General features: G+C 37.0%; 1 protein-coding gene and 1 pseudogene across 5 annotated transcripts in view; one reads left to right on the forward strand and one right to left on the reverse strand.

The window, feature by feature from the left end:
* Nucleotides 1-22478, reverse strand: part of SPAG16 (sperm associated antigen 16) — a 952656-nt gene that overhangs the window by 803808 nt on the left and 126370 nt on the right. The gene's annotated exons all lie outside the window — the stretch shown is intronic.
* LOC112839233 (Parkinson disease protein 7 homolog pseudogene) lies at nt 13810-15018 on the forward strand (annotated as a pseudogene).

A 22478-nucleotide genomic window follows, 5' to 3' on the forward strand; every position in this document is an offset into this window, starting at 1 on the left:
GGAGAAATAAAAGAACTAAAATCTAACCAAGTCAAAATCAAAAAGGCTATTAATGAGGTGCAATCAAAAATGGAGGCTCTAACTGCTAGGATAAATGAGGCAGAAGAGAGAATTAGCGATATAGAAAACCAAATGATGGAAAATAAAGAAGCTGAGAAAAACAGAGATAAACAACTACTGGATCACGAGGGCAGAATTTGAAAGATATGTGATACCCTAAGATGAAACAATTGGGATCCCAGAAGAAGAAGAAAGAGAGAGAGGGGCAGAAGGTATATTGGAGCAAATCATAGCAGAGAACTTCCCTAATGTGGGGAAGGAAACAGGCATCAAAATCCAGGAGGCACAGAGAACCCCTCTCAAAATCAATAAAAATAGGTCAACACCCTGACATCTAATAGTAAAACTTATGAGTCCCAGAGACAAAGAGAAAATCCTGAAAGCAGCTCGGGAGAAGAGATATGTAAACTACAATGGGAGAAACATTAGATTGGCAACAGACCTAACCACAGAGACCTGGCAGGCCAGAAAGGACTGTCATGATATCTTCAGAGCACTAAACGAGAAAAATACGCAGCCAAGAATACTATATCCAGCTAGGCTGTCATTGAAAATAGAAGGAAAGATAAAAAGCTTTCAGGACAAACAAAAACTAAAGGAATCTGCAAACACAAAACCAGCCCTACAAGAAATATTGAAATGGGTCCTCCAAGCAAAGAGAGAGCCTAAAGTAACATAGACCAGAAAGGAACACAGACAATACACAGTAACAGTCACCTTACAGGCAATACAATGGCACTAAATTCCTATCTTTCAATAGTTACCCTGAATGTAAATGGGCTAAATGCCCCAATCAAAAGACACAGGGGATCAGATTGGATAAAAGAACAAGACCCATCGATTTGCTGTCTGCAAGAGATTCATTTTAGACCCAAAGACACCTCCAGATTGAAAGTGAGGGGGTGAAAAACCATTTGCCATGCTAATGGACACCAAAAGAAAGCTGGGGTGGCAATCCTTATATCAGACAAATTAGATTTTAAACCAAAGACTATAATAAGAGATGAGGAAGCACACTATATCCTACTTAAAGGGTCTATCCAACAAGAAGATCTAACAATTGTAAATATCTATGCCCCTAACATGGGAAAAGCCAATTATGTAAGCCAATTAATAACAAAAGCAAAGAAACACATCAATAACAATACAATAATAGTGTATTTAACACCCCCCTCCCCTCACTGAAATGGACAGATCATCTAAGAAAAGATCAACAAGGAAATAAAGACTTTAAATGACACACTGGACCAAATGGACTTCACAGATATATTCAGAATTTTCCATCCCAAAGCAACAGAATACACATTCTTCTCTAGTGCCCATGGAACATTCTCCAGAATAGATCACATCCTAGGTCACAAATCAGGTCTCCACTGGTACCAAAAGTTTGGGAATATTCCCTGCATATTTTCAGACCACAATGCTTTGAAACTAGAACTCAATTGCAAGAGGAAAGTCGGAAAGAACTCAAATACATGGAGGCTAAAGAGCATCCTACTGAAGAATGAATGTGTCAACCAGGAAATTAAAGAAGAATTAAAAAATTTCATGGAAACAAATGAAAATGAAAACACAACTGTTCAAAATCTTTGGGATGCAGCAAAGGCAATCCTAAGAGGAAAGTATATAGCAATACAAGCCTTTCCCAAGAAACATGAAAGGTCTCAAATACACAACCTAACCCTACACCTTAAAGCAGGTAGAGAAAAAACAGCAAATAAAGCCTAAACCCAGCAGGAGAAGAGAAATAATAAAGATCAGAGTAGAAATCAATGAAATAGAAACCAAAAGAACAGTAGAAAAGGTCAACGAAACTAGCAGCTGGTTCTTTGAAAGAATTAACAAGATTGATAAGCCCCGGGCCAGACTTATGAAAAAGAGAAAGGACCCAAATAAACAAAATCATGGATGAAAGAGGAAAGAGCACAACCAACACCAAAGAAATACAAACAATTATAAGAACATATTATGAGCAACACTATTCCAGCAAGTTAGATAATCTGGAAGAAATGGAGGCATTCCTAAAGATGTATCAACTACCAAAACTGAACCAGGAAGAAATAGAAAACCTGAACAGACCTATTAACACTAAGGAAATTAAAGCAGTAATCAAAAATCTCCAACAAACAAGAGCCCAGGGCCAGATGGCTTCCCAGGGGAATTCTACCAAACATTTCAAGAAGAATTAATTTTTCTGAAACTGTTCCAAAAAATAGAAATGGAAGGAAAACTTCCAAACTCGTTTTATGAGGCCACCATTACCTTGATCCCAAAACCAAAGACCCCATCAAAAAGAAGAATTACAGACCAATATCCTTGATGAACATGGATGCAAAAATTCTCCCCAAAATACTAGCCAGTAGGATCCAACAGTATATTAAAAGGATTATTCACCACACGACGACCAAGTGGGATTTATCCCTGGGCTTCAAGGTTGGTTCAACATCCACAAATCAATCAATGTGATACAATACATTAATAAAAGAAAGAACAAGAACCATATGATCCTCTCAATAGATGCAGAAAAAGCATTTGACAACGTACAGCATCCTTTCTTGATCAAAACTCTTCAGAGTATATGGATAGAGGGTACATACCTCAATATCATAAAAGCCATCTATGAAAAACCCACAGAGAATATCATACTCAGTGGGGAAAAACTGAGAGCTTTCCCCTAAGGTCAGGAACACGGCAGGGATGTCCACTATAACCACTGCTATTCAACATAGTATTAGAAGTTCTAGCCACAGGAATCAGAAAACAAAAAGAAATAAAAGGCATCCAAATCGCAAAGAAGTCAAACTCTCACTCTTTGCAGATGATATGATACTTTATGTGGAAAACCCAAAAGACTCCACCCCAAAACTGCTAGAATTCATATAGGAATTTAGTAAAGTGGCAGGATATAAAATCAATGCACAGAAATCAGTGGCATTGCTATACACCAACAACAAGACAGAAGAAAGAGAAATTAAGGAGTCAATCCCATTTACAATTGCACCTAAAACCATAATACACCTAGGAATAAATCTAACCAAAGAGGCAAAGAATCTGTACTCTGAGAACTATAGAATACTCATGAAATAAATTGAGGAAGACACAAATAAATGGAAAAAGGTTCCATGCTCATGGATTAGAAGAACAAATATTGTGAAGATGTCAATGCTACCTAGAGCAGTCTCCACATTTAACCCAATCCCTATTAAAATACCATACACTTTCTTCAAAGAAATGGAACAAATAATTCTAAAAATTTCTATGGAACCAGAAAAGACCCAAAATAGCCAGAGGAATGTTGAAAAAGAAAAGCAAAGCTGGTGGCATCACAATTCCGGACTTCCAGCTCTATTACAAAGCTGTCATCATCAAGACAGTATGGTACTGGCACAAAAACAGACACATAGATCAATGGAACAGAATAGAGAGCCCAGAAATGGACCCTCAACTCTGTGGTCAACTAATCTTCGACAAAACAGGGAAGAACGTCCAATGGAAAAAAAGACAGTCTCTTCAACACATGATGTTGGGAAAATTGGACAGCCACATGCAGAAGAATGAAACTGGACCATTTCCTTACACCACACACAAAAATAGACTCAAAATGGTTGAAACACCTAAATGTGAGATAGAAGTCCATCAAAATCCTAAAGGAAAACGCAGGCAGCAACCTCTTTGACCTCAGCCACGGCAACTTCTTCCTAGAAACATCACTAAAGGCAAGGGAAGCAAGGACAAAAATGAACTTCTGGGATTTCATCAAAATAAAAAGCTTTTGCACAGCAAAAGAAACAGTCAATAAAACCAAAGACAACCGACAGAATGGGAGAAGATATTTGCAAATGACATATCAGATAAAGGGCTAGTATCCAAAATCTATAAAGAACTTATCGAACTCAACACCCAAAGAACAAATAATCCAATCAAGAAATGGGCAGACATTTTTCCAAAGAAGACATCCAAATGGCCAACAGACACATGAAAAAGTGCTCCACATCACGGCATCAGGGAAATCCACATCAAAATCTCAATGAGATACTGCCTCACACCAGTCAGAATGGCTAAAATTAACAAGTCAGGAAACGACGATGTTGGCGAGGATGTAGAGAAAGGGGAACCCTCCTATACTATTGGTGGGAATGCAAGCTGGTGCAGCCACTCTGGAAAACAGTATGGAGGTTCCTCCAAAATTTGAAAATAGAGCTACCATACGACACAGCAATTGAACTACTGGGTATTTACCCCAAAGATACAAATGTAGTGATCCGAAGGGATATGTGCACCTTGATGTTTATAGCAGCAATGTCCACAATAGCTAAACTGTGGAAAGAGCCAAGATGTCCATCGACAGATGAATGGATAAAGAAGAAGTGGTGTGTACACACACACACATACACACACACACACACACACACACACACACACACACACACACACACTGGAATATTATGCAGCCATCAAAAGGAATGAAATCTTGCCATTTGCAATGACATGGATGGAACTGGAGGGTTTTATGCTGAGCGAAATAAGTCAATCAGAGAAAGACATGTATCATATGATCTCACTGATATGAGGAATTCTTAATCTCAGGAAACAAACTGAGTGTTGCTGGAGTGGTGGGGGGTGGGAGGGATGGAGTGGATGGGTGATAGACACTGGGGACGGTATGTGCTATGGTGAGTGCTGTGAATTGTGTAAGACTGTTGAATCACAGACCTGTACCTTTGAAATAAATACATTATATGTTAAAAAAAAAAGGAGATAGTAGGAAGGGAAAAATGAAGGGGGGGAAATCGGAGGGGGAGACGAACCATGAGAGACTATGGACTCTGAGAAACAAACTGAGGGTTCTAGAGGGGAAGGCGATGGGGGGATGGGTTAGCCTGGTGATGGGTATTAAAGAGGGCACTTACTGAATGGAGCACTGGGTGTTATATGCAAACGATGAATCATGGAACACTACATCAAAAACTAATGATGTAATGTATGGTGATTAACATAACATAATAAAAAAATTTAAAGGTAAAAGATGAATATTTTAAGGTAGACATTGCATTAAAGAAACACCACATTAAAACAGATTTTAATGTATTTTTTTCTCTTCTTGTTTTAAATCCCCATGTGGAGAGGCATTTACTCGAAATGGAGAAGTTTTGTTCAGGCTTCTGTGCCCTCATTATTTCATTTATCACTCACATAGTCCATGCCTGCTGACAAACTTCACACTTCATCATCTAGTAATGACTGACAGCTGACATTATCAGCAAGACTACATTAAGCTAATTGACATTCACAGTCAAAGTATGAAAATGGAAGTGAGTCAGGGAAAACTCTCCTTACTCAGAGATTTGTTCAATTTCTTGACCTATATATTTGTTTGTATTATGTGGTCTTAGATTGTAGGGAGAAGGCTTATACTTGCAAAATGCTGTTTTCACATGTACTTAAGCATTTTTTATCTAATATCCTCAGTTTCTAATTATCCTTTAACATTTCTTTTTTTTTAATAATTCTTTTTTTTTAATTCATTTGACAGAGAGAGAGAACACAAGCGGCGTGGGGGGGCGGCAGAGGGAGAAGGAGAAGCAGACTCCCCGCTGAGCAGGGAGCCCAGTGCAAGGCTCGATCCCAGGACCCCAGGATCATGACCTGAGCCGAAGACAGACGCCTAACCAACTGAGCCACCCAGGCACCCCTAAAGTTTCTACTCTACATGACTATATCAAGCAAAATAGTTTTAATGCATGTTAAAGCTATCACCCAGTCCTTCTTTACTTTGATCCATATCAAATTAGAAGAGTGTAAAAATCATGACATCTTAATAACATCATAATCATTACGAACGCTACCACTGAGTAATACAACTTTGCCTACTTTTTAGTTTTTCTGTCTTCTAACTATAATAATTATGCTAATTCCTGCCCTTTTCTTAATCCCCTTTTCCTGCTGTTTCTAATCTGCATATAGGCCCCAAAATACCACAACTAAATCTATTAAGAACACTATTAAGAACATTATCTTAACTATGCCAATAAGGTTCTGTATTAGGACCTTCTACCCAGTAGTGTAATAGTTTTCAATGCAGGTCATTGTCTCTGGTGAGATCCCCTGTTGTTGGCTTCCTTGGAGTGTAAGTCTACATTTTTGGTGACCAAATCTCCAGAAAAGACTCGATACGAATTATGCAACAGAAGTTGTTGTGAAAACTAGTTTAACTATTTGAGAAGAAAATATAGAACATTGCATCTTATCCTGCTTCCAAATTAATTCCAGATGAACTAGATTTCAATGTTAAAAAAAAAAGAAATCACAAAATCCACAGAAAGGACATACAACTAAATATTTATATGATTTGGGAATGTGGAAGCGCTTTCTAACAATAACATTAAGGAAAAAATTGTGAAGTAGAAGACAGTTATATTTGATTAAATAGGTTTTTAAACTTCTAAAACAAAAGAAAAAACCGCAAGAAAAATGTTGGTGTGTAAAAGCAATATAATTACATACAAAGAGATTTTAGAATCAATCATAAAAACTAAACTCTTTTGAAGAGAAATGTATAGAAATTATGGATATACAAGTCACCCAAAAAGTCATCAGTAAACATCTGAGAAGATTGTCTCACTAATAATTAAATACTAATTAAAACAACAAATGAGGTGTTATTCATTTGCAAATTGGCAAACTATTTTTTTTAAATAAGATTATTGCATTGGTGCAGTTACTCTCATACACTGCAAGTAGTAATATTAATTGATATAAACTTTCAAGAAATTTAGCCATATATATCAAATATAATTAAAAAATGACCAAATACCTTTTATCAGTAAGTCTCTTTCTAAAAATATATTCTAAGAAAATATTCAAACCAATGTGCTAAGATAAATACATGAAGATACCTATGAACCATTATTTATTATTATGAAACACTCAGAACACCTAACTTGTAATAAAAATGAACTACAGAATGCCATGCATCCAGGTGATAGGATACTACATAGTTATTAATAACTGTATTCACAAAGAATATTTATAAACATAGAAAAGTATCCATGTAATTTAGAGAGTTTATGCATGACATATCAATACAAATAAAGTGGGACTAGAAGAAAGTGTGTCAGAATATTAACAGTAACTAAGTCTTTATGCTTTTTATTTTATTTTGTATTCATTTCTGCATTTTCAAATGCAGCTGGGTTCTTATCCTTCTATTTCTCTGGAAGCCATCCTGGTAACTCCCATAGTCCCCAAGAAGCTAAGAAATGATTCTAATCAAAATCCAAGCAGGATTAAAGGAGGTCATGGGGTCATTCATAGTATCTAGTTATTGCTTATGTGTAGCTATTAAAATATAGCTTTTTATTTTCCCAACAGTTTTAAAACAGGTCAGTTTACTCTTGTAAGAAAATAGTTATAACACCTTTTTAAAATTTTTTGACACAAAAAAATAAGCAGTTAATTGAAAGATGACAAAAATTAATGAATTGGACATTTGCCAGTAAAGAACATAATCTATTTAGGTTTGTAAAGTAAGGCAATTCTCCACTAACAGTTTTATTTTAAAATGAATGAAGAATTTCTAAGCCCTTATTAATTCCCCTCACTTAGCCTCATGTAAACTAAAATTGATAGACATGGAAATTTCAATGACTTTTAGATTATATCCCTTTCACTATAATTTTCATTTAAAATAAGCAATTGTGTAATCTCTGTGAAGCAGAGACCAAGAATAAGTCTTATAAAGGTTAAATTTGCCTGAAGATATATCTGACCAGCTAGAAATTGCTGAATTGGATGACTTGTCTAGTTTCATTCACTGCCTAATGTATTCTCTAGTTGGCGGGCTTCCAAAATGAAGAATAAGTATGCATTTTTGTAATTGAAATTGCAACACTTAGCTTAGCTATCTTATCCTGACTTTAATGTTGTTAAATTAATCATTATAATTTAATAAAAAATATTGTCATCTAATTTTTCATTTTGATAAGGCTTGTTATGCAATAATGCAAATACCTAAAAAGCATCAATAATATATTACATGTAAAATATTCCTAGACAATAAATTATAAATTTTAACACCATATAATCACATAAAACCGTTGTAAACCCAAAAACATTCAAAGGGAGGGTGGAGGAAATGGAGAGACAGGTAGCACAAAGCACATGAAGGTTAAGAAAGGTGCACCATAATGATGATACCAGTGACCATTTCTGACAGTGCCAGACACTGAGCAGTGCTAGACGATGTTTTATGCAAATGTCAATAAGTGGAACAACTTCTGAAAATGGTGGCTCTGTTTTCAATGGATGACTAAATCATACTTTCACCTATTGGACTGATGGCATTACTCTGGATAAATGTCAAGAGTTTTCCAATTCGTTTTGTGGATAGAAAGTATGGATAATTATTGACATCTCTCCTCACTAGTTTTATCCACTTCCATTCCTCAAAGGCAATGCAAAATTTTGTTGTAGCAAGCTAAATTTATTTGCATTAGCAGCTAAGGAGGCGTGTCTAATACTTCTGCCTCAACTGATAGGCATCGGTTTGTTTTACATGTCCAGATACAAATGCAAGCCTGTGCCTAAAATGATATTATGTTAGCTGTCTTTTTCGCTGTCCCTGGAGTTCTACAAGGATAATCTGCTTGTGCTTTTTTGACTTACAACATTACGAGGCTCCACAGTAAAATAACTAACTTCCACTCTAAGTTACTCAAGGTACTTACAATTAATATGATCTCTATAATATTTACCTTCTTTTTGTTAATATATGTTTCAGTGATCCTTCTTATCACTGGAATTTTAAATAAGGTTGCAGTTGTGACTATACAGAGCATGATCAGACATTCAAAAGCCAGGCATCAAGAAAATAATTCAAATGAATTAATTAGGTGTACTCATTTGGTTTTCTTTAATCTTTATAAGACTCCTGATACATAACCCCACCTAACAAGTTATTTCCCCCACATACAATCCAGGTTTTATTTTGTATCTACCTTCTAAGAAAGGCCTAGAATGGGATGCCAATCAATTTCTAGGAATTGTGCTGAGGCTGTTTTATGGCTATGGGTGTCAATTATAAATGGCTGAATATAATCTGTCCAGCTGAAATTAATTCCACATACTAGCTGTACAGTTGGATGTATTGTTTGATGCAAAATTCTGCCTTTGACTGTAGGAATTCCATATGCCATCCCCAAAGTCTATCAATTCTTTAGAAGTGGCATTGGATAGCATGGGGCTGGATAACAAGTCGATCTATTAAAATCTGCACCACAGAATGCCTTTGCCTCTTATTCATTTGTTATGGATCTCACTATCAACACTTTAAGCAACAAGCAGAATCTAAAGTTTTGGAATATTTTTTCAACATTTACCAAAGCCTCATTTATGACAGATGATCCAATGTCAGCCATCAGTTTCTCTGGCCTCTCCAGGCACTGCCACTGAATTTAGTTTAGTCAGCAAAAGGCTACATATGTAGACCTGCCCTTTAAACACTGAATTCCTCCAAAGTCCATACTGCCCTTCTCTTTTCTCATTCCACACCTAATCCTGAAGCATTTTTGTCCAGTCCTGAGGTTTACCATAATGTGTTTGCTAGATTGAACTAACTCTAACTACATGTTCCACAGATGCCTCACTGTCTAGTGCTAAACATTTTTTCTTCTTTCACTTAAATCAGTTTTATTTTGAATTCCTGATCATGATTAATGGCAATATTTTTCACTTGCAAGCCTGAAATTTGGCATCATTCTAACATTTGTTGAACCACATTTTAAAAATTCATTCCTTCTTCTGTATTTTCTTGTTCCTTTCATAGTATAAGTCTCTATTACTGTCCATAAGAGACTGCTGCAGCTTATCACATGTCTCTCAGCTTAAGGAAGCCCCCACACAAAATGGCATTACTAAAAGGCATATAAAATCATATATGATTCCTCTATGTATTACCATCAAATGACTCCCTACTGTTCACAGGGTAAAGTTTCAACTCCTTTGATACAAGGTCATCCATGGGGATAACCCCAGCCTGCCTCCCTAACTTCACCTTCCACTGCTTCCCTAAATATACAGCCATGTCACCTTACATGTTTCTTTGTGCTGTATCTGTTATCAATGTACAAATGTACTTATTAGACATTATTGCTATTGTGTCATTGCACAGTCTCTTCATTCAACTATGAGGTTATTAGAAGACAAGTATGGCACGTGATTCACTTTTGTCTCTCTCACATAGAATCTTACACATAACAGGCACTCTATAAATGTCTATTTAGTGAACAAGTGGCCTTCTCAAAAGTCGATGTATTGTTCATATCTCATTCATTGAACAGAGCCAATATATTTCTTGAAGGTAGACGTGATATTAAAATAACTTTATATTGCTATGCATGGACTTACCTAGGAATTTTATTTACCTAATTCAGTCACCAGGTGGTAAATCCTATATAAGACTAGCTGCAGATATTCATTTTTGCACCTGGCATGATAATGAGTGTTAAAGATTTAGTGCCTCCAAAAAAGGCATCGCTGATTTACAGTGACCAACAGTAATACCATGTTAATATGATTTTTAAAGCCATTATACATTTATATTTTAGTGATACCTTTCAGAGATTCTGATGTAACTTCTATCTTTTGACTTCTAGCTATACAAACATATGCCAAATGTACTATGCATTCAGAACAAAGTCAAAGATTAAGTAGCAATAATTCAAGATAATTTGTGTTTTAATGATTTCAAACATTTGTCTTCTGGTCAAAATGAGCTTAATCACTTTGCCAAAGGTTATTTCATTCCTGTTTGAGTATCCCTGCAACATGTGCAGGCACACACAAGGGTGTGAAGCACACTTATCTACAGCCAGATGATTTTCAGCATAGTGAGACAACTAGGAAGGAACGGGGTTCCAGATATGGATCTATCCTGACACGATAACTAGGCTTGTTTTAGGGATATAGACTTATTAATTTCAAGCTCCAGGGAATTACAGTCTTGTAGATAGAAAATGGTATTTGAATAAGATGGTATGGTCAACTAATCTTCGACAAAGCAGGAAAGAATGTCCAACAGAAAAAAGACAGTCTCTTCAACAAATGGTGTTGGGAAAATTGGACAGCCCATTTCCTTACACCACGCACAAAAATAGACTCAAAATGGATGAAAGACCTAAATGTGAGACAGGAATCCATCAAAATCCTTAAGGAGAATACAGGCAGCAACCTCTTGGAGCTCAGCCGCAGCAACTTCTTCCTAGAAACATCGCCAAAGGCAAGGGAAGCAAGGACAAAAATGAACTCTTGGGACTTCATCAAGATAAAAAGCTTTTGCACAGCAAAAGAAACAGTCAACAAAACCAAAAGACAACCAATAGAATGGGAGAAGATATTTGCAAATGACATATCAGATAAAGGGCTAGTATCCAAAATCTATAAAGAACTTATCAAACTCAACACCCAAAGAACAAATAATCCAATCAAGAAATGGGCAGAAGACATGAACAGACATTTCTGCAAAGAAGACATCCAAATGGCCAACAGACACATGAAAAAGTGCTCGACATCGCTCGGCATCAGGGAAATCCACATCAAAACCTCAATGAGATACTACCTCACACCAGTCAGAATGGCTAAAATTAACGAGTAAGGAAACGACAGATGTTGGCGAGGACATGGGGAAAGGGGAACCCTCCTACACTGTTGGTGGGAATGCAAGCTGGTGCAGCCACTCTGGAAAACAGTATGGAGGTTCCTCAAAAAGCTGAAAATAGAGCTACCCTATGACCCAGCAATTGCACTACTAGGTATTTATCCCAAAGATACAAATGTAGTGATCCGAAGGGGTATGTGCACCCCAATGTTTATAGCAGCAATGTCCACAATAGCCAAACTATGGAAAGAGCCTAGATGTCCATCAACAGATGAAAGGATAAAGAAGATGTGATAAACACACACACACACACACACACACACACACACACACACACACACACAATGGAATATTATGCAGCCATCAAAAAATGAAATCTTGCCATTTGCAATGACGTGGATAGAACTAGAGGGTATTATGCTAAGTGAAATAAGTCAATCAGAGAAAGACAATTATCATATGATCTCGCTGATATGAGAAATTTGAGAAACAAGACAGAGGATCATAGGGGAAGAGAGGGAAAAATGAAATAAGATGAAACCAGAGAGGGAGACAAACCATAAGAGACTCTTAATCTCAGGAAACAAACTGAGGGTTTCTGAAGTGGAGGGGGGTGGGAGGGATGGGGTGGCTGGGTGATAGACACTGGGAAGGGTATGTACTATGGTGAGTGCTGTGAATTGTGTAAGGCTGATGAATCACAGACCTGTACCCCTGAAACAAATAACACATTATATGTTAAGAAAAAAAAGAAAAAAAAAGATGGTAGCAAACAACATGCATGAATCTAAAATGGAATTTGTGCTCATAGAAAATCAAAACCTAGTTCTGCAGGTATTTTTAGAGACAGAGTACAGGAATGAGAAACCCAAATGTAGGGAAAACATAAATGGAAGGTATAAGTAGGTAAGAATGGAAAGGCTGGAAAGATAATGGCAGAAGACCATGAAGAAACAGGAAGAAAAGATAATTTAGCTTTTACAGACACTGGAGGCACTGAAATTTCTGGGCAAAAATATGATCTAAGAAATTATATCACATTTTTCAACAAAAATATTCCATTTTAAATTATTCGATAGGTGGTATATTCTGTATATAAACATAAAAATTTAAGCTTATAAATATTTCTCCTCAAAGTAGAAGAGAGTTTCAGTAATGACAAACGAGGTTATGTGGAACAAGCCTCCTGTTGAAAACAACTAAATATGATAAAAATATGATTTTTAGAAAATGTATTTGAAAGCATCAGAGAATTTAACCATGTAGTGAAGAATAATGGAGTCAAGATCTAAGAGAAGAAAGACACACATGGAGGTTAGCCTGGCATTTGGAGTTTGTTTCCTCCTGAAGCTTTGGCTTCAGATAATTTTGATAAAGGAGGCTAAAAGACTGAGACAAAGAAGACCAATGTAGATGAGAGCCCCAAGTATGGGTTCTGGTAAAAACTCTGAGGAATGAGAGGAAATTAGAAATAGACTTGACATTCCAAAGACTAAAGCTAAACTTAGAATCATTTCAATTACTAATTGGAATAAGGTAATAATGCAATTAATAGTGTTTCCAGTACAGCTGCCTGTAGGATGTCAGCATAAATACTCTTTGGAAAAAGATAAAATCATTCCTGTGCCTCAAATCAGACTTCTGTTTTTTTAAAGAAATATTTTCTGATGCTCAAAAAAAAAAAAAAAAAAACAAGACAAAGAAACAAAAGCAGGCATATAAAACTCAAGGCAATGTGACCAAAACCCCAAAGAAATGCTGGACATTAGGAACTCATCTGCAGGGAATACAGATGATGGAGAAAATCAGTCATAGGTGTTAATTTGTGAACTGGGAAACTGATCCAAAGGAAACCACCTAGCTAACATAGGAAGAGGTTAAATATACAGAAAAAAAAAAAAAAAAAAAAAAAAGGAAAAATATCTACAAAAATGTAAAATGGCATCCCATAGGAATATAAAGAAAATGGTAAGGAAGCAATATTTGAAGAAATAATGCGTGAGAATTTTCCGAACTGATAAGCAACATCAAGAAAACCATATGTAGGGAGTCCGGTTGTGGTTCCGTCGTCCCCAGCGCTGAATTGCTGCCGATGGGGCCGAGGTTCTTTGTCTGTGGTAAGCCTTTAAAAAATACAACATAAAAATGGCTTCAAAAAGAGCTCTGGTCATCCTGGCCAAAGGAGCAGAGGAGATGGAGACAGTCATCCCCGTAGATGTCATGAGGCGAGCTGGAATTAAAGTCACCATTGCGGGTCTGGCTGGGAAAGACCCAGTACAGTGTAGCCGAGACGACGTCATTTGTCCTGATGCCCGTCTGGAAGATGCAAAAAAAGAGGGACCTTATGACGTAGTGATTCTGCCGGGAGGCAATCTGGGTGCGCAGAATTTATCTGAGTCTGCTGCTGTGAAGGAGATACTGAAAGAACAAGAAAAAAGGAAGGGCCTCATAGCTGCCATCTGTGCAGGTCCTACGGCTCTTTTGGCTCATGAAATAGGTTTTGGAAGCAAAGTTACAACACACCCACTTGCTAAAGACAAAATGATGAATGGAAGTCATTACAGCTACTCCGAGAACCCTGTGGAGAGGGACGGCTTGATCCTCAGGAGCCGCGGGCCTGGAACCAGCTTTGAGTTCGCTCTTGCGATCGTCGAGGCACTGAACGGCAAGGACGTGGCTGACCAAGTGAAGGCCCCGCTCGTTCTTAAAAATTAGAGCAGACAGCTTTGATCAGAAGTAGAGAAACAGGCCGTTCGTAATCATTCTCACCACGTTCGCTTGAAGCAAAATGCGCGGTTCCGGTGCAGAGTTTCCCCGCCTGTGCCCGGGTCTCCACGGTCCTGAACCTTGATGGCAAAGCAAATGGCATTTAGCAAACTACCAACTGTTACTTTGTTTATCGCTGGTTTCCCCTTGTTGGTATGTGTGAAACCAAATTCATGATCAGCCTCACTTGCATCTGTTAACTGTTGATAGAGCTACTGAGATAGACTAGCAGTGAACACATTTGACACAGCAAGGAGGAAAAGCGTAAAGGCAAAGATTTAAGAAGCTTGTGATTTTCTCCCATTTGAATAATGTGCTGTTAAAAATACCAATGAAGGGGCTCCTGGGTGGCTCAGTCGGTTAAGCACTTGCCCTCGGCTCAGGTCATGATCCCTGGGTCCTGGGATTGAGCCCCGCATCGGGCTCCCTGCTCAGCGGGAAGTGGGCTTCTCCCTCTCCCACTCCCCCGCCTTGTGTTCCCTCTGTCGCTGTCTCTCTGTCAAATAAATAAATAAATAAAATCTTTAAAAAAAATAAAATACCAATAAAAAAGAGAAAACCATATGTGGGTATATCATAATATAACTGCTGAAAGTCAAAGATAAAGAGAAAATCGTTAAGGAAGCCAGAGGGAAATATAGATATATTGTACTGAAAAGAGACATAGGAAGAATTAGTCAACTTCTTGACAGAACAAGGATAGCCAGAAGATGATGGAACAGTATCTGAAAAGTGCGAAAAGAAAACACTTACTATTGATTTGGTAAATACCTAGTGGTGCAATTGCTTGATCATAGGGTGGTTCTATTTTTAACTTTTTGAGGAACCTCCATACTGTTTTCCAGTGGCTACTAGGTATTTACCCAAAGGATACAAAAATACTAATTCAAATGGTATGTGTACCCAATGTTTATAGCAGCATTATCAGTAATAGCCAAATTATGGAAAGAGTTCAAATATCCATCAACTGATCAATGGATAAAGAAGATGTGGTACATATATACAATGGAGTATTACTCAGCCATAAAAAAGAATGAAATCTTACCATTTGCAACAACGTGGATGGAGCTAGAGAGTATAATGCTAAAAGCAAAATAAGTCAGTCAGAATAAGACAAATACCATATGATTTCACTCATATGTGGAATTTAAGAAACAAAACAAATGAACATGGGGGATGGGAAGAGAAGCAAACCAAAAAACAGACTCTTAACTACAGAGAACAAACTGATGGCTACTGGAAGGGAGGTGAGGGGGGCAGGGGAGGGAAGGATGGGTTAAACAGGTGATGGGTATTAAAGAGGGTGCTTGTGATGAACACCAGGTGATGTATGTAAGTGATGAATCACTAAATTTTACATCTGAATTTGGTCTGTCAGACCAAGAGTCAAAGCAAAATTCAGGTATAGTATATGCTGCTTAAGATATGAAACTAAAATATATGGAAACAAAAATGGTGGAAAAGAAAGAAAAAATATATACCATGCAAACCAAAAATAAATTGGGCCTGGCTAAGATACTATAAGCAGACTTTCATACAAAAGTCTAAGACAAGTAAAAAGAGACACTCATGGTATTAATAAATTTAGTTCATTGGGTAGATATAATAATTCTAAGATTTCTGCACATTTTCTCAAAATACAAATCTTAAATACTTAAAGACCTATTATACCCAAGAGAGTATCTCACAATATCTCCTCGAAAACAATACAGAAAAGCACAAAGAAAAAGAAACCACAAAAATCAAACCTTCAGCACAATCTTCTCAAAATTACAAATAACTTTAGGGCATTAAGACAAAAAAGCCAAATTCCAGCAAGCCAGTTCTTCGGCTTCTCCCATGTTGTAAACCTTCCTAGAGAGCAAGGGCAAGCTGAGAAAAACTGCAAGGGAAGAGGAGTGCTGATAAGGCAGAATCATCTTCAGATAGAGTCCATCCTTCCTGATAAAAGAGTAAAACTGTTTCTGGTGAAGAATTGGGACTCAGGGAACAGAATTAGAAAAACATGCAACTTTAAGCGGTGGTTTTCAAAAGGCAATGTTTCTGGGAAGAGAAGGCCAAAAAGAGAGGGAGATGTGGCCTTTGGCAGATTAACAATGAAAAGATAAAAATGCAAGTCAAAAAATTTAGGATCCTACAACACAAAGAGAACCAAAATATAGGACACATAACCCCACCCACAATCTGAAAAAAAAAAATCCACTAAAGAAACCAGATTTAATGTATAGATAGAAAAAGGCATTAGTGGAATTAGAAATTAAAAATCTTGTAAACAACCTCAAATCAACAAAAATGAAGAGAGGGGAAAAAATTAATCCATACAGGATTATTACCAAAAAATCAGGAAAATAAAAAAGATTGGTCACATCTGAACTGATGAAAAATCCCCCCCCGCCAAAAAAAAAACAAACATGAAGCAAAAGAAAATTGCATGACACAACTTAAAACTGAATTAAATATATTCAAAGAAGAATTTGAGGGAAAAGCATCTTAAATTGGAAATTTGAAAGTTAAAAACAAATGAAAAAAAGAAATATAAAGAGTTGACTGAACTCAAGGAAGAAATGGAAGAAAAGGACAAAATTACCTCAGATATAGCAAATAAGTTACAAGATACCTAGGAGAACACAGATCCAAAATGACATTTATTAAGAAACATTGAAGAAAGGTAGAGAAACAATCAAGGGGATGAAAATGAGGGAAAGGAAGTAGTTCAAAATTTCAAACAATGTGGGTGAAATGGAAGACAGGTAAAGAAGGAATCACATTTGCATAACTACATCTCTAGAGAAGTAAAACGAAACAATGGAACAGAAATAATATTTAAGACTAAAATTCAAAACAATTTTCCATAAATTTTTAAAAAGCTCAAACCTACATATTGAAAGGAGACCAATGAGAATTGGGAAATATTAACCCAGAATATATATCAACTCTGACACATATCTTAGTAAAACTATTAGAACTCAAAAAAACAAAACCAAAAACAAATAACACACACACACACACACACACACACACACACACACACACACACAAAACAAAGACAAAAACAAAAACTTCAAGGTCCCCAGGAAAAATATCAAATAACTTAGAAAAGAAAAAAAAGTATACTGGCATTACCCTTTAAAAAAATAAAAGAAAAAGTGAGATATCAATGGTGCAGCAAGTTAAAAAAGAAAAAAGTTCAATAACGGTAAGTAGGAACCCAAAATTTGAAATGCAACTAAACCATCCTTCAAATATCAAGATTGTAGAAAAACAATTTTAAATACAGAGGAATTTAGGGAATTCTGTACCCATATGCCTTTCAAGAATCTAGTAGAGCTTCAGTCAACCAATAGATGACTGGAAATGCTTCAGCAAAATGAGGGAAGGTGGTATTTTAATATATACAAGACTAAAATAAAAGTGGGAGAAGAATGAATGACTGATGTATAAATAGAATATGTAATGAGAAAGTAGAAATGAAGCAACCAAAAAATGGAGAACAGGAACAGAAAGAAAGAAGATAATAGAATAAGCACACTGATTGCTGAATGGGACAGATGTTCGCAAAGTTTCTCAGTTTGTGGCTCCTTCAGTGCCTCAAGAACTTTTCAGGCAGCTCTAGACCAAAAGAAACACATTATAGTTTGTTTACTAAGAGGTTAGGTCCAAACAACTTAGTATTTATGTCTGAACAAAATAATAGTACATTTGAAAAAAAAATCACAGAGACTAAAAGAAAAAAAAAACTTGTTTCATTCCTAAGTAACAACTATGACTTAGTAATTGCACTGTGGGCCCATTGGGAGAACACCACTTCTCAAACCTTGGATCGATCAGGTTGGACCCTACCACCCTCAATTCCAGTTGCACACTGATTTTCAGGCATTGCTTTTTCTCTGAGCGTACTTTTGCAAAGATATGGCATCATTGAAGTCATTATAGCCATCATCTAAGGATGAACTATCTCATGCCAGCAGTTTGTGCAGAATCCAAGAAATGTCACTAAGTTTCCTTAAAAATTGAAAATATAGGGCAGAGTCCCTGTGAGTTTACTGTGGTGCCCCAGAGCATATTTTGGGAACAATGGATATAGGAAGTAGGGAAAACTAAAGGGTGTAGTTAAAGAATAAAAGAAAAAGATAATAAGTTAAATGTGAAAATGGGAATAAGTTGATTTAAAAAGTTTTAAGTTCAAAGGGCAAAATTACAAACTGCAAAAAAAAGACAGAAATATTTTTTGAAAGAAAAAATACACATCTCCTAAAGAAGAAAGAATAGCAAGATTATAGCATATCATGACAAAGTTGCGATCAAACACATCACCCATTTCAATATATAAAAATGGGCATAACTCTTACATTAATTTTTTTTTTCAATCTGGATCACAAATCAAGATGCAACATTGACACAATATGCAATTACCACATCTAATACAAAGTGATTCAGGAAACTCAAAGAGGTGAACAAAAGTATAACAGGTAAACTAAAAAGTAAGAAAGCAGGAACAATGATCCTGATATCAAAGTAAAATTTCAGTGAAAAGCATTAAATGTAACAAAGAAAGGAACTTTTTAATGCTAAAAGCCACAATTCACAGCAAAGATAGAACATTTATATCTTTGCACAAATTAACATAGCAACTACCTTTATGAAGCAAAACTATAGGAGACACAAAGAGACATAGAACCAAATGGCATATTTAAAAATGCTCATAGCAACATTCTGTTTAATAGACCCAAAGAGAAAATAACTTAAGAAGTCTACCAACAGAGGAACAGAAAAACAAATTCTAGTATGTTCATATAATAAAATACTAAGCTGCAATAGAAATACATGTACTACAGTTACATGCAACATGGAGGAATCTCACAAACATATTTTTGAGTAAGACAAGCCAAACACAAAGGCATACATACTACATGTATTGCTACACATTTCAAACATAGGCAAACATGACTACAGTGTTTGATGGCAGGATAGCTGTTAGTGTCAGGGAGAAGAAAGCAGATGGAAATTAGGAGGGGCCATGAGAAATTAGCTATAATTTTGTGTTCTATTGTTCTGAATGCATATTATACTTAAAGTATGTTTAGAGTAATATGTTAAATAACAGTGAAGTGGTGAGAGTGAACCTCCCTGTCTTGTTCCTGACCATAGAGGAAAAGCTCTGAGGTTTTCCCCATTAAGGCTGATATTAGCTTTGGGTTTTTCATATATAGTCTCTATTAGGTTGAGATTTATTCCTACTTTATTGAGAGTTTTATATCATGCACGGATGTTGTATTTGGTTAAATGTTTTTTCTGCATCTACTGAAAGGATCATATGGTTCTTATCCTTTCTTTTATTAATGTGGTATATCATACTGATATATTGAACCACTCTTGAATCCAGGAATAAATCCCACTTGATCATGGTAAATGACTTCATGTAATGTATTGTTGGATTTGGTTTGCTAGAATTTTATTGAGAATTTTTGCATCCATGTTCATCAGGAATATTGGTCTATGGTTCTCTTTTTTAGTGAAGTCTTTATCAAGGCCAGCATCACCCTAGTATCAGGGTGATGCTGGCCTTGTAGAATGAATTTGTAAGTTTTCCTTCCTTTTCTACTTTCTGGAATGGTTAGAGAAGAATAGGTATTAACTCTTCTTTAAATGTTTGGTACAATTGGCCTGTGAAGCCATCGGACTTACTGTTTTTTGGGAGTATTTTTATTACAGATTTAATTTCTTTGCTAAAGTCCTATCCATAGCAATCAGACAACAAAAAGAAATAAAAGGCATCCAAATCGGCAAGGAAGAAGTCGAACTTTCACTATTTGCAGATAATATAATACTCTATACAGAAAACCCCAAAGACTCCACCAAAAAACTGCTAGAACTGATAACCAAATTCAGTAAAGTCACAGAATACAAAATCAACATACAAAAATCTGTTGCATTCCTATACAACAATAATGAAGAACAGAAAGAGAAATTAAGAAAACAATACCATTTACAATTGCACAAAACCAATAAGATACCTAGGAATAAACCTAACCAAAGAGGTGAAAGACCTGTACTCTAAAAACTATAAAACACTGATGAAAGAAATTGAAAAAGACACAAAGAAATGTAAAAAACATTACATGCTCATGGATAGGAAGAACAAATATTGTTAAAATGTCTATACTACCTAGAGCAATCTATACATTGAATACAATTCTCATCAAAATACCAACAACATTTTTCACAGAGCTAGAAAAAAACAATCCTAAAATTTGTATGGAACCACAAAAGACACCAAATAGCCAAAGCAACCTTGAAAAAGAAAAGCAAAGCTGGAGGCATCACAATTCCTGGACTTCAAGTTATATTATAAAGCTGTAGTGATCAGAACAGTATGGTACTGGCACAAAAACAGACACATAGATCTACAGAACAGAATAGAAAACCCAGAAAGGAACCCAAAACTCTATGGTCAACTAATCTTCAACAAAGCAGGAAAGAATATCCAATGGGAAAAAGACAGTCTCTTCAATAATTGGTGTTGGGATAATTGGACAGCAACATGCAAGAGAATGAAACTGGACCACATCCTACAACATGCACAGAAATAAATTTGAAATGAATGAAAGACCTAAATGTGAGACCTGAAACCATAAAAATCCTAGAGGAGAACACAGGCAGTAACCTCTTTGACATCAGCCATAGCAACTTCTTTCTAGATATGTCTCCTGAGGTAAGGGAAATAAAAGCAAAAATACACTATTGGGACTTCCTCAAAATAAAAATCTTCTCCAGAGTGAAGGAAACAATCAACAAAAGTGAAAGTCAACCTACAGAATGGGAGAAGATATTTGCAAATGACATATCTGATCAATGGTTATCCAAAATATATAAAAAAACTCACACAACTCAACACCCAATCAACAAATAGTCCAGTTAAAAAATGGGCAGGGATGCCTGGGTGGCTCAGTTGGTTAAGTGTTTGCCTTTGGCTCAGGTCATGATCCCAGGGTCCTGGGACTGAGTCCTGCATTGAGCTCCTTGCTCAGCAGGAAGCCTGCTTCTCCCCCTGCCTGCTGCTCTGCCTGCTTGTGTGCTCAGGCTCTCTCTCTCTCTCTACCCCTGTGTCTGACAAATAAATAAATAAATAATATCTTTTAAAAAAGTGGGCAGAAGACATGAATAGACATTTTTCTAAAGAAAACACAGAGATGGCCAACAGACACATGAAAAGATTATCATCACTGATCGTTAGGGAAACATGAATCAAAACTACAATGAGGGGAGGGCGGAGCAAGATGGCGGAGGAGTAGGAGACCTGGATTTCGTCTGGTCTCTGGAATTCAGCTGAATGGGGATCAAACCATTATGAACACCTACGAACTCAACAGGAGATGAAGAAGAGCATAGCAACAACTCTCTGAACAGAGAAGCGACCACCCACTGGAAGGTAGGACGTGCAGAGAAGTGAATCCGAGGCGATATTCAGGAGGATAGACGGCGGGGGAGGGGGCCTCTGCTGCTTCTGGCAAGTGATAAAGCCGCAGAGCAAAAAATCGGAACTTTTAGAAGTCTGCTCCGCTGAGGGACGTCGCTCCAGTGGCTAAGCGGGGGATGGAACCCTCGCGGGACAGTGTGGTCTCAGAACCCTCGGGGTCACAGAAAGACCCGGGGTGCCTGAGTGCGGCAGAGCTCCCAGGTATCGGAGCAGGGAAGCCGGCTGCAGAGATGGAGCCGAGGCGCGGGCTCTCAGCTCATGGTTGCCATAAACTGTGATCCGCGGCCCAGTCAGACCACTGCTCCTCCAGCAGGGACCCAACAAGCAGCAGATCCGGGGAGACTCCCCTTCCATCCCCGGGAGGAGCCACGCGGGAGCGCACCGCAGGGATCTGCTGGGTTTGGAGATTCCACATGGGGTCGGGTGCCAGAGATAGAAACACTTGGTCACAGGCCAGGTGAGTACGGAGTGTGGCCGGAGACCGGGGAGACAGGAGTGATTGACTGCTTTTCTCAGAGGCGC

Source organism: Callorhinus ursinus, unplaced genomic scaffold (assembly GCF_003265705.2).
Source record: "Callorhinus ursinus isolate GAN/ISIS: 27379988/994484 unplaced genomic scaffold, GSC_fseal_2.0 scaffold2, whole genome shotgun sequence".
Classification (NCBI taxonomy): Eukaryota; Metazoa; Chordata; class Mammalia; order Carnivora; family Otariidae; genus Callorhinus; species Callorhinus ursinus.